Genomic DNA, 13,018 nt, shown 5'->3' with positions numbered 1-13,018 from the left:
AAGAGGTCTGGGTCAACAAAATTTATAGAGACTGTCCTTTGGTGATCCAAGGACATGTTTTCCTGTCAGACTTGATTGAAATGCCCTTCAGAGAGTATGATATCATCTTGGGCATGGATTGGTTAGCCAGGCATCACGCTATGATTGACTGTAGACTGAAGACAGTCACTTTTGGTCTCCCTTTGTATGGTGATGTGGTAATACACGGGGAGAGGCATTTACTGCCATCAAACATCATTTCGGCTGCACTAGCCAGAAGAATGATCAGAAAGGGGTGTGAAGCATACTTGGCACATGTGATAGACACCCAAGTGAGGAGTCCAGCACTAAGGGACATCCCTACAGTATGTGACTTTTCGGATGTATTTCCTGATGAACTGCCAGGATTACCTCCAGAAAGAGAAGTGCAATTTGAGATTAATGTTATGCCTGGTGTGGACCCAATCTCCATAACGCCATATAGAATGGCACCTGCAGAATTGAAAGAATTGAAAGTGCAGTTGCAAGAATTGCTTGACAAGGGCTTTATCCGCCCTAGTGTGTCACCTTGGGGAGCGCCAGTGTTGTTCGTAAAGAAGAAGGATGGCACTCTCCGGTTATGCATTGATTACCGACAGTTGAATAAGGTGACGATAAAGAATAGATATCCATTACCCCGCATTGATGACTTGTTTGATCAGTTGAGGGGTGCAGCTGTGTTCTCCAAAGTTGACCTGAGATCAGGTTATTATCAGCTGAAAGTACAAGAACAAAGTATTCCTAAAACTGCCTTCAGAACCCGCTATGGCCATTATGAATTCCTAGTCATGCCATTCGGGTTAACTAATGCTCCGGCTGCTTTTATGGATCTGATGAACATTATTTTCAGACCATATCTCGACCAGTTTGTTGTGGTATTCATAGATGATATATTGGTCTATTCGAGGAATGCAGAAGAGCATGATAGACATATGCGGATTGTACTGCAGATTTTGAGGGAGAAACAGCTATATGCCAAATTGTCGAAGTGTGAATTTTGGCTGAAAGAAATATCTTTCTTGGGGCATGTAGTATCAGAAGAGGGCATTAAGGTAGATCCAAGTAAGATTGAAGCTGTCCTTAATTGGAGGCCACCCAGAAATGTCACAGAAATTCGTAGTTTTCTGGGTTTAGCTGGATACTACCGTCGATTTGTTAAGGGATTCTCCATGTTGGCATCTCCATTGACCAAGCTACTTAGAAAAGATGTAAAATTTCAGTGGACGGATAAATGCCAGCAGAGTTTTGATAAATTGAAGAGATGTTTGACTGAATCTCCAGTCCTAACTTTACCTACCCCGGGTAAAGAATATACAGTTTATAGTGATGCTTCTCACAATGGGTTAGGCTGTGTGTTGATGCAAGATCGAAATGTCATTGCCTATGCATCACGCCAGCTAAAACCGCATGAGAGGAATTATCCGACACATGATTTGGAGCTTGCAGCCATTGTGTTTGCTCTTAAGATCTGGAGACATTATTTGTATGGGGAGAAGTGCTACATCTACACAGATCATAAGAGTTTGAAGTATTTGGGCACCCAAAAAGAGCTGAATTTGAGACAGAGGAGATGGTTAGAGTTGATAAAAGACTATGATTGTCTGATAGACTATCAGCCAGGGAAAGCTAATGTTGTGGCTGACGCCTTAAGTCGCAAGACTATGGCAAGTCTACGAGTTACTCCTTTGTCTTTGGTACATGAGTTGAGATCATTACATGCCGCTTTAGAGATTAATGATGAGGGGCAGCGGTTGCATGGCATGTACGGCAAGTGTTGATTGATCGATAAGAATGGCTGCTCAAAATGATCGAAGTATCGGTTGATGGAAGAAGTCCGACAGGCAAGAAACCGTAATTCTTAATCGAGATGATGGTCTATTGCTACACGAGGCGTAATATGTGTTCCTAATGATGTTGATTTGAGGCAGATCATTTTGAAGGAAGCACATGAGTCTCCTTTTGCCATGCACCCTGGTGGCACAAAAATGTATAGAGGGCTAAAGGAGCATTACTGGTGGATGGGTTTAAAAAGGGATGTGGCAGAGTTTGTATCTAAATGCCTAACTTGTCAGCAAGTAAAGGCAGAGCATCAAGTACCCGTTGGGTTGTTACATCCACTACCAGTACCAGAATGGAAATGGGAGAGAATAACGATGGATTTTGTGATGGGACTTCCGAGGACACAGAAAAGTCCTGATGCAGTTTGGGTCATTGTTGACAGGTTGACTAAATCTGCTCATTTTCTGCCAATTCGAATGGACTACAGTTTAGAAAGATTGGCCAAGTTATACATTGATGAGATTGTGAGATTGCATGGAGTGCCAGTATCCATCGTGTCAGACAGAGATCCTAGGTTCACTTCTAGATTCTGGGGTAGTCTTCAGAGAGCCCTAGGAACTAGATTGAACTTCGATCGCATTCCACCCACGCATGCATGGCCACCCGAGAGGGTAATTCAGTTCTTGGAGGACATGCTACGGGCTTGTGTGATTGAGTTTGAGGGTAGTTGGGATACACACTTTCCTTTGATTGAGTTTGCTTATAACAACAGCTACCAATCAAGCATTGGGATGCCTCCATATGAAGCTTTGTATGGCAGAAAATGTAGAACCCCATTGTGTTGGGATGACGTGGGTGAAAGAAAAATGATTGGACCCGAAATTGTTCAACAAACTGAAGAGAAAATCAAGGTGATTCGAGATCGACTTAAGACTGCATCAGACCGTCAAAAGTCCTACATTGATCTGAAGAGAAGGGATATTAAGTATGCAGTGGGTGAGAAAGTTTTCCTCAAAGTTTCTCCTTGGAAGAGGATTATGAGATTCGGCAGGAAGGGGAAACTAAGTCCTCGTTTTATCGGGCCATATGAGGTTCTGGAAACAGTGGGTCCTTTGGCATATCGGTTGGCACTACCTCTAGAGTTGGAAAAGATACATAATGTCTTCCATGTATCGATGTTGAGGAGGTATTGATCAGACCCATCTCATGTACTATCAGTAGAAGAAATTGAAGTGAATCCAGACCTCACATATGAAGAAGAGCCCATACAAATTCTGGCTTATGAGGTGAAGCAGCTACGAAACAAGCAGATACCATTGGTAAAAGTGTTGTGGAACCATCATTCGGGCCAAGAAGCTACTTGGGAACGAGAGGAGGACATGAGGAGACAACACCCACAGCTGTTCAGAGATTGATACCAGGTAAAAATTTCGAGACGAAATTTATTTAAGGGGGGGAGAATTGTAACACCCCCGTTGCATAGCCTGGTAGATTTCACTATTCCGGTGACCGGTGTCGGTCCGGACAATTATTGGGATTAGAGCCACACCTAAGACAACTTGAGAACCCATAAACACAAATAATTAGTAATGTTTAATTAGTTAACTATAAATAAGAAAAATAGAACATAAGAGGTTAAACGAGCTGAGAGTCACAACGATGAGTGACCTCCTCGGGAACGACTGCGAAGTCGTTTTAAACTCAAATTTCGAACCGTAAAAAGTGACGCTGCGGTCCTTAGGACCCTTACGAACACAGTGGAAAAGAGAAAATTACGAAAAAGAACTGTTAAGTCAGTCAAATAATTAGGTCAGGGAGCCGGAAGAAATATTAGATTATTTGCAAACCGGGATGAACCGGCGAGGGGCAATTTGGTCAATTGACCCCGAGAGCTGACTCCTGACCTAACTGTCAAATAAAATAGGAGAAAAGAAAATTTTGGAATCGAGAATTAAATTAAAGAACTAATAGAAAAATAAATAGAAAAAAAAAAAGAAAGAAGTTAGAAAAGTCAAAGGTGATGTCATAAAAGAATTTATTTAAATGAATTATTAAATTGTGACTTTGTGGTCTTCCATAAGCAAAATAAAAAGAAAAGAAATTGGTTTTTTTTCTTCTTCATTTCCGTCAACCTTCATCTCCTCTCTCATCTCTCTCTTTTTCTTAACTCTCCATCTCCACAAACTCCATTAAAGCTCAATTTTGAGCTTGTATATCATAAAATTTCACCATAGAAAAATTAGCCACCATAGTTAAAGCTTATCTAGGCAACTTGAGAAGAGGATTGAGCAAGAAAGAAAGAAAGAAAGAAGAACAAAAGTTAGGGTTTTGAAGATTTAAGAAAGGTTAGTGTGTTAACTCATTATATTACTTCTTTAAATGCATATGCAATGGTTGACATGAGCTTAGAAGTTATGAAATGAAATAAAAACATGGGAGAAGGACCAAACTAAAATTTGGGCAGCTTGAGAGGAGTATGATTTACATGAATTTGATGCATTAGAATAAGTTTAAAAGCTTTGATTAGTGAATGGTTAAGGTTAAGTGCACTAGTTGTGATTTAATGCATGAGATGGAAGAGCTAGGGTTTGAATGTTAGGGTTTTGAGGCAAAATTTTGGAGAAATGCATAAATGATATCTTGGACCTATTGTGAAGTGAAATAATGGTCAATTATGACCAAATAACTTGTGTGGGAATGATAGAAAACTAAACCAAATTCGTAGGTCAATGGTCATCATGCCGGGCAGCATGACCAAACCCACTTTGAAGGACCAACACTCAAATTTTACAAGTCCAATTGATATGCCACCAATTGGAGATGAAAATAGACATAAAAGAGCACAATTTTCATTAAGGAAACATGGCCAAAAACTGACCAAAACTTGGTGAAACAATTGACCAAAGTGGATTGATTGCAGGCTGCCACTGCACTAAACTGACTAAATGAACAGTAACTGTTCATTTGGTTATAACTCGAGCTAGGTAGGTCAAATTGACCTGAAATTTTACCAGAAATTAGATATGATATAGACCTAAAACTTTCATGAAGAACACCAACCCAAATTAGGCCATTAACCCTTTCAAAATCATTGAGCAAAATTAAATTACTGTACTGAGATTTTGCAGAATTTTCATTGAGCAGCAATGTTTGGATGGCTATAACTCTCTCTAGAAAACTCGGATTTAGGAGATTCTTGAACCGATGGAAACCTAAGACATAGTACAACATTTCATATGAAGAAAGTGAGACCAAATTATGAACTTAACTTGGTCAAATTATTAACCAAAGTTGGACCAAAAATCTGCCAGCACTAAAATCTCAGTATGAACAGTACATGTGAACAGTAAACTTATTTTGGCCATAACTTGAGCTACAAAACTCCGATTGGGGTGATCCAAAAATGAGAATACACTTAAGACAATAAGGAACATTTTCTATGAAGGAAGTTTTGTCAAATTCCAGCAGTAGATCGACCAATGGAACAGTGCAACTTCGGAGAACCAAAACCGAAAATTGGCAATTTTGCCAAAATGACCTAAGCTTTAAACAAATGACCAAAACCAACAAGTTTGGTGACCAAAATGTGGTATGTGGGTGAAGTTGGAGTTCCCATACTCATTAAGCCTTAGAAAGTCAATAATTTGACTTAAATAGTGCAGTGAATAGTAACCCGAAACACAAAATTTCGAGAACGTCGAATTTAACACGTTAGAGCTAGGTAAATGTGAAGCTAAGTTTATTTTGGATTTATTTAAGTTTTAGTACTGAAACATTGGAAAATTTCGTGTTTCAGTGGAAAAGAATACCGGGACAGAACCCGAGGATTCGAGTCAAGGCCAACAGGTGACTTGTTTGAGGTTTGTGCACAACATATACTTTTATAATCATCTTGTGCATAATGTTTTGAATAATGTGAAATATTGGATTATAGCATTTTTATGATGTTTGATTTAAATTGTGAAAGTTATTGTGTATATTTGAAATGACAATGTTTAGCAAATTGTTAAGATAAGTTTTGAAACCACAGTGTCATGACCATATATTTGAACACCTCACTAGCACGACTAGTGGGGGTAATTAGTTTCGAATTTTGATTCCTTCTCTGGAGAAGTGTTGAGGTGTGCCAGTAGAAGAGGATGTGAATGGATATCCATATATTTGAGCTAGCTAGCCTTGTGATATGATTTCTCTTTAGCCTCTGGCTATTGAGATTCTATTTGTTTCGAATGGCGTGATCTAACTGTGGGTTTTATGAAATGTGTTTTGATACTTTGAAATGAACTTGGTTTACATGTAAAATCTTACAATGCATGATTGTATTTAATTTTCATGTTTAGCCAAATTTTTGAATGAATGTGCTTTAAGTTTTGCATAAAGATTATTTTAGTATATTGTGCACCACTGAGTCCTAGTACTCAGCGATAGCTTTTATTGCTGTCCCAGATACAGAGACTAGAGGAGTAGCAGACTGAGCTGCTGAGGTGTGTGAAGTCATCAGCTTGAAGCATTCGTGTATAATTTATACCCTAATCAGAAATACTTCTTTTGATGTATATATTGCACATAAATGTATGGACATGTAAAAATGGGTCTTGAGCAGCTTGTACACAAATTTGTACGAAGTTTGTAATAAAGTTTAGTTTGTGTTTCTTTTGATATAAATTTGTAAGGTTGTGTATAAATTATTTTGTTTTAAATGAAATAAATTGTTTATCTTGAATGGAATATGAATAAATGATATTGATAGACAGTATTTTGAAGGAATTATTGAACTTGTGAATTTGAGAAATTGATTGAGATTGAGTTTGAAATTGAAGTAGTGGTTGAGAAAAACTTTTAGAAGTGCTTTTTACAGGTATTCGAAGAACGGTTTTCTCAAAATACAGAGGAAACTCTGTCAAAATTTTTATAAAATTTGCGGAAAACTAAAATTGCCAAAAATATTAATTAGTTTTAATTTCAACTAAATGTTTTAAATACTTATTTGAAATGCTCACCACTTATCAAAAATAGGAAAATTGTTTTAAAATCCCTTGTAGGGTACTTAATGAGTTATCGGTAGGTGAAGTGCGGTAGTTCATTAGGTATTCTACGGGATCATGTGATGCCTTACAGAGGGGTAAGGTGTGACAAAACCCATTCATAAAGGCAAAACCCTTCATCTCCACCCCTCCTAGTATATAAAAACCCCTCAAATCTCTTCTCCCTTCACCAAACCCTACTCTTCTCCTAAAAAAAAACTCATCAATGGCTCCAACAAAGAGATCTGTGCGAAGAATGGGCTCTTCCTCAAAGCACGGAGGGGAATCCTCACCTTCTCCCCCTTAGCCGACACCCTAATGCCTAAGAACAAGGGCAGCCTCTCCTCAACCCTCTCAACCAACCCATCCTCCACTGCGACACCAACCACAAGCTGTTCCCCAATCGGAAATCTCCATTCCTTAGGGATTCCGTGATGATGCCCACAAGGCAATGTGTACTCGGCTTCACACCCAGAAAATAAGCTCCACAAAATACATGGATTTTGCACTGCTGGAACAAATCAGGCTTCAGAATGAGATCAACGGGCTACTCGATAGCATCGGGTGGATAAGGTTCGCCCAACTCCAGTTCCCAGCATACCAGGACACCACATTAGAGTTTTTGGGCAGTTTCAAGGCCACCTTATAGACTACACATAGGGAAGACAGAGGCAGAATTAAATTTCGCCTCCTGGGTATTGATCGAGTAATGAACATAGATGAGTTCAACGCCATCTTTGGCTTTGACAGCACCAGCCACTAAGAGATCCCTAGGAACCGCATGCTCTATAACAACAACAACTTCTAAAGTTCCATTACCCTGAACACGGAGTCGTATAACTCCAGCAAGTCCAAATCTACGGGCATCACTAGCATCACCATCATCACTGTAACACCCCTCACCCGTTTACAGTGTAGTTGAGCAAAGTGTGTCACACGGAGTGCCGGAGCACCTGATCTTATCTGATTTCATTACAGCTCTTGATTTATTTATTCAAAAACTTTATTTAAGGTTTAGGCTATTTTTACTTTTGTCAAAATCTAACTAATTTGGAAATTTCAAAAATTTTAACAATAATCCGGCAGAGTGTCGACTGTAATTTGGACTAACAGTTCTTTGAACCTGCGAAAAATAATTTCAATATATGCTTAAATTCATAACTCAGATTACCTCAAAGCATTCTCAAACTCAATCTCATTCAGAATCATTATGATTAGATAATCAATTCAAATATCAGAATTCTTATATTTCATTAACTTATATAATTTGCCAATTAAGTACATAAATTTATCAAGTACAGGATATACAAATGAAATTATAGTTACTAATTCACATTACAATATAAGCAGTAATTATAATGTACAGATTAGAAAACATGCTTAAAATGAGCCCTATCTACATGCATTGTTGAGGAGGTGACAACCTTGAACTCTTTTGACACTTCTTGTCACACTTTACCCCTCTGTAAGGCATAATATGATCCCGTAGAATACCTAATGAACTACCGAACTCTACCTACCGATAACTCATTAAGTATCCTACAAGGGATTTTAAAACTATTTTCTTACATTTTGGAAGTGGCAAGCATTTTGGTAGGAATTAAAATCATTTATTCGAAGCTTTAAAACTAGTATAAATTTTTGTCCATTTTTATTTTTCTGCAAATTTTAGAAAAATTTTGGTAGAATGCCGTCTGTATTTTGAGAAAATAGTTCTTCAAATACCTGGAAAAAAAAAACTTCTAATAAATTTCCACAACTCCTAACCTCCAAATAATCTCAATTCAACTCAAAATTCTAAAATCAAACCATTTCAAAATAATTCCATCAATATTGCATTCAATAAAGCTAATTTACATTCACAAGTTTAATTTACAGATATAAAATCCAAAAATAATATTATTACAATTTATAAATACAACTGCTCAACTTTACATTAATACATATGAACAATATTTATTTACATCAAACTAAATTGCATTGGGTATAAAATAATACCCGTACAAAATTAGCGAAGGCTTTTCCAGTTCAACAGCTCACTCTACTGCTTTTTCCTTGCTCCTATCTGCGATAGCAAAATAAGCTATCGCTGAGTATAAAAATACTTAGTGGTGCACAATAAAGATTTGAAATGCAATACATAAAACATTTATTGATAAATCACAATTTAAATATTTCACAATTACATTTCACAAATTATGAAAACTCATTATAGCACAATTTTGGTCAAACAATTTAATAACCATAGTGTTGCCAATTCATACACAACTTAAGCCATGACACAAAATTTTCGATCAATGCCGTGTTGTACACCACGACAAAGCGATCTACAACCCCACTAATCAAAATCACTAAGGGAGGTGGCTAGCTAGCTAATGAGTACTCATCCGATCTACAACCTCAACTGGTAAACCAGAGAGGGAGGAAAAATAATCGATCTCACCCCATAAATGGAGGAATAATAAGGCACTGTCATGCTAAGTGTGAATCAAAAATCTATTTTAAACATTTTATTCAAATAATTCATTAGAAATATGATAAATTTCTAAAGTCATAGTTTCATTCACAAAGTGGCAACACAATTCGTGATTAACACCAAATTTTCATAAATCATACCAAATCAATTTTTCAATGACAAAATGCTCAAATAAGGTTTATTATGCACAAACCTGACGTGAGTCGCCTCTAAGCCTTGACTCAGTCTCTCAGACCTTCCGAGTCTTTTTCAGTTGAAACACAAAATTTATAGTGTCTCAGTATCTTTACTTCATAACAATTCCAATAACTAATTCCAATATGTTTAAACTTACATTATTGCAAATTTTCATGTTGAGGTTACTATTCATGGTACTATTCAAGTCAAAATATTGACTTGCTTATACTTAAAAGGTATGAGAACTCTAACTATACTCACATACCACATTTTGGTCACCAATTTTGTTGGTTTTGGTTGTTTTCTCAAAACTTAGGTCTTTTAGGCAAAATTGCAAATTTTCAATTTTGGTATCCTGTTTTGTACTGTTCCATTGTTATGTTGCTGATAGAATTTGGCTAAGTTTCCTTCATAGAATTTGTTCCTTATTATCTTAACTTTATTTTCCTTTTTGGATCACTCCATTTGGAGTTTTGTAACTCAAGTTATAGCCATTTGAACATGGCTGCCGGATTGGCCTAACCCAGATTTCTAGGCACCAAAACTGGTTCTAGCAGTTTTAAGTCACCAACTTTGGGTGGCTAAATGACTTGGTTAAGGCATAATTTGGGTTTGTGTTCTTCATGAAAGTTGTAGTTCTATATCTCAGCTTTCTACTGGTTAAATTTCAGGTCATTTAGACCTGCCTAGCCCAAGTTATGGCCAAATGTACAAACACTGTTTATTTGGTCATTTTTGTATAGGTCAGATTGCCTATGTCTGGATTTGGTCAATTTGTTCACTAGGTTTTGGTCACTTTTTGGGCATAATTCCAAAATGAAAAATGTGTCATTTTGTGTCTAGTTTCATTCCCAATTGGCCCCACACCAATTGGGCTTGTAAATTCTTAGTTTTGGTCCCTGAAAGGGACCTTAGTCCTGTTGCCTGCATAGTGGCCCTAAGCAATCCGAATTTCCATTCAATTCGAACACTTCCAACATACCTCAATTGGTCACAAATGACCATTTCTCACCTCAAACAAGGTCAAACACACCATTTCACCACTTCTCCAAATTTTTGTCTTCCAAACCTTAGGTGCCAAAACCCTAACTACACTAATTGTTACATTTAACTAATTCAAAGCATACTAACATCACTCCATCACTCAATTAAGCTTCCTAACATAATTAATTCAATCAAAACACAAGAAAATCACTCCCCTCCATAGGCTAGCCGAATTTTAGGTTTGGTCTCTCACAATTGTTTTTGTTTCTTTTTATGTTAATTTCTAAGTTTATTCAACTATAAACACAAGAATTAAACCAAAAATTTCAAGTTTGGATCACTAACCTTAGTGCAGAATTTTCCACCTCCCTTTCTTTAAATTTTCTCCTCTTCTTTCTTCTTCAATCTTCTTCTCAAAACTCAAACACAAGGTTTTAAGAAGTGGTTATGGGAGAAACTAGGGTTTAGTAAAGGTTTTAAAGCTTGAAACAAGCTTTAATGGAGGGTTGCACATGGAGGAGCTATGGGAGACAGAGGGACGGCAAGAAGATGACTCTCTTTTCTTTTTTTTTTCTCTTTTTCTTTTATTAAATTTTTATCCTTTATGGAAGACCACTAATTCTCCAATTTTATTTTTTTTAATTAGTGTTTATTACATCATGCATGATGTCACCAATTTTCACTTTTCCTTTTTCTTTTTTTTTCTATTTATTTTTTCATTAGTTCTTTAATTTAATTCTCGATTCTGAAATTTTCTTTTCTCTGATTTTATTTGACAGTTAGGTCAGGAGTCAGCTCTCGGGGTCAATTGACCAAATTGCCCCTGGCCAGTTTGACCCGGTTTGCAAATAATTCAATATTTCTTCTGGATCCCTAACCCAATTATTTGACTTGCTTAACAGTTCCTTTTCATGATTTTCTCTTTTCCACTGTGTTTACAATAGTCCTAAGGACCGCAGCGTTACATTTTACAGTTTGAAATTTGAGTTTAAATCGACTTCGCAATCCTTCCCGAGAAGATCTCCCATCGTTGTGACTCTCGGCTCATTTAACTTCTTATGTTCTGTTTTTCTTATTTATACTTAACTAATTGGTAATTACTAATTATTTATGTTCAGGGCTTATCTAGTTGTCTTAAGTGTGGTTTTAATCCCCTTAGTTGTTCGGACCGACACCAGTCACCGGAACAGTAAAATATACCAGGCTATGAAAATAGGGGTGTTACACTTCTGTAGATCTGGACTCCAAAAATCTTAGTCGACAGTCTACTAGTTTTACCTTCAGTACCTGCGCGAGGAAGCAATTCTGTCGATCTAAGCATTTCTGCTTAGTGGTGCAATAGTATAACAAGAAATAATATATACAAATAAAGAAAGAAATAAATAATAATTCGGATATCTAGGAATCAATTATTCTAACTGTATTGTATTTTAAGTCTCTGTGATTCTGCAAATTGTATCTTTTTTATGTTTCTATTGCTAATCTCTTTTACTCATTTCATTCAATGCTTAATTTAATTGTACTGAAATTTTCGTATACTTAACTTAACTTAACTGCCTGAATTGAATAATGTTTTAATTGACTGCCCGTGTAGCCTATACACTGACCAGACTAGATAAACGGATATACTAGCACTGGGCACCTAGTACCTCGGGCCGTCACACCATCGGTCACAAAGTATCTCCCGGTGTGCAAACAGTATGCCTAAAAAGCCATATAATCAATCAGGCATTAAGCCGAGTATAATAACACAATCTGTATAGCCATAGGCTATTAAAATCATAGTATGGCATAATAAGCCATAAAACACAATATGACGTTGTCGCAAGGTATTTTGCGGTCGCCTGAACGAACCCTCACCGAAGTGGGAAAGAGTGAGGAGTCGCCACTTTAATTTTGAGGGAAATTAAAGAAAACCGTTTATGAAGATAAATTGAAATGAAACCACTTCAAGGCAGAAATTCTAGGTTCAGGGTCCGTAAACGGGTGGGGAAGGTGTTAGGCACCCCGCCTCGTCCCTTAATAAGGGTAAGTAGATTTAACTTTGCATTAGTTAGGAGGGCTTGAATGGGAATGTTAATCCTTTTGACCAAAGGAATATTTGATTTTTCACTAAATTTGGATTACCCAGATACATAAGTAAATGAGACAACCTCAGTGAATTGACGTCGCATATCATTTTTGGTTTTGGGATTATTTTTGTGCACAGGTTAAAATTTGGTGTGAGAATCGGATAAGAACTCTCCTCCGATCTCTTTTAAATATTTATTAAAATTCTGATTGGAGATCGGATAAGAACCCTCCTCCGATCTCTTTTTGAAGTATTTAGAGTTTTAGGATTGAGAATCGGATAAGAACTCTTCTCCGATCTCCTTTAAGTACTTATTAAAAATTTTGAACTGAGAATCGGATAAGAACTCTCCTCCGATCTCTTTTAAGTGTCTATTGGAATTTTAAGTTGAGAATCGGATAAGAACTCTCCTCCGATCTCTTTTAAATTAACAGGGGCCTGAAAGGGACTTTTCCGATCTCCCGAATCTTAATTTCAGCTACATGTCTT

The sequence above is a fragment of the Hevea brasiliensis genome, chromosome 16 (genome assembly GCF_030052815.1).
Source record: "Hevea brasiliensis isolate MT/VB/25A 57/8 chromosome 16, ASM3005281v1, whole genome shotgun sequence".
NCBI classification, from domain to species: domain Eukaryota; kingdom Viridiplantae; phylum Streptophyta; class Magnoliopsida; order Malpighiales; family Euphorbiaceae; genus Hevea; species Hevea brasiliensis.
The sequence above is the reverse complement of the archived record's forward strand: the minus strand, read 5'-3'. Positions refer to the sequence as shown.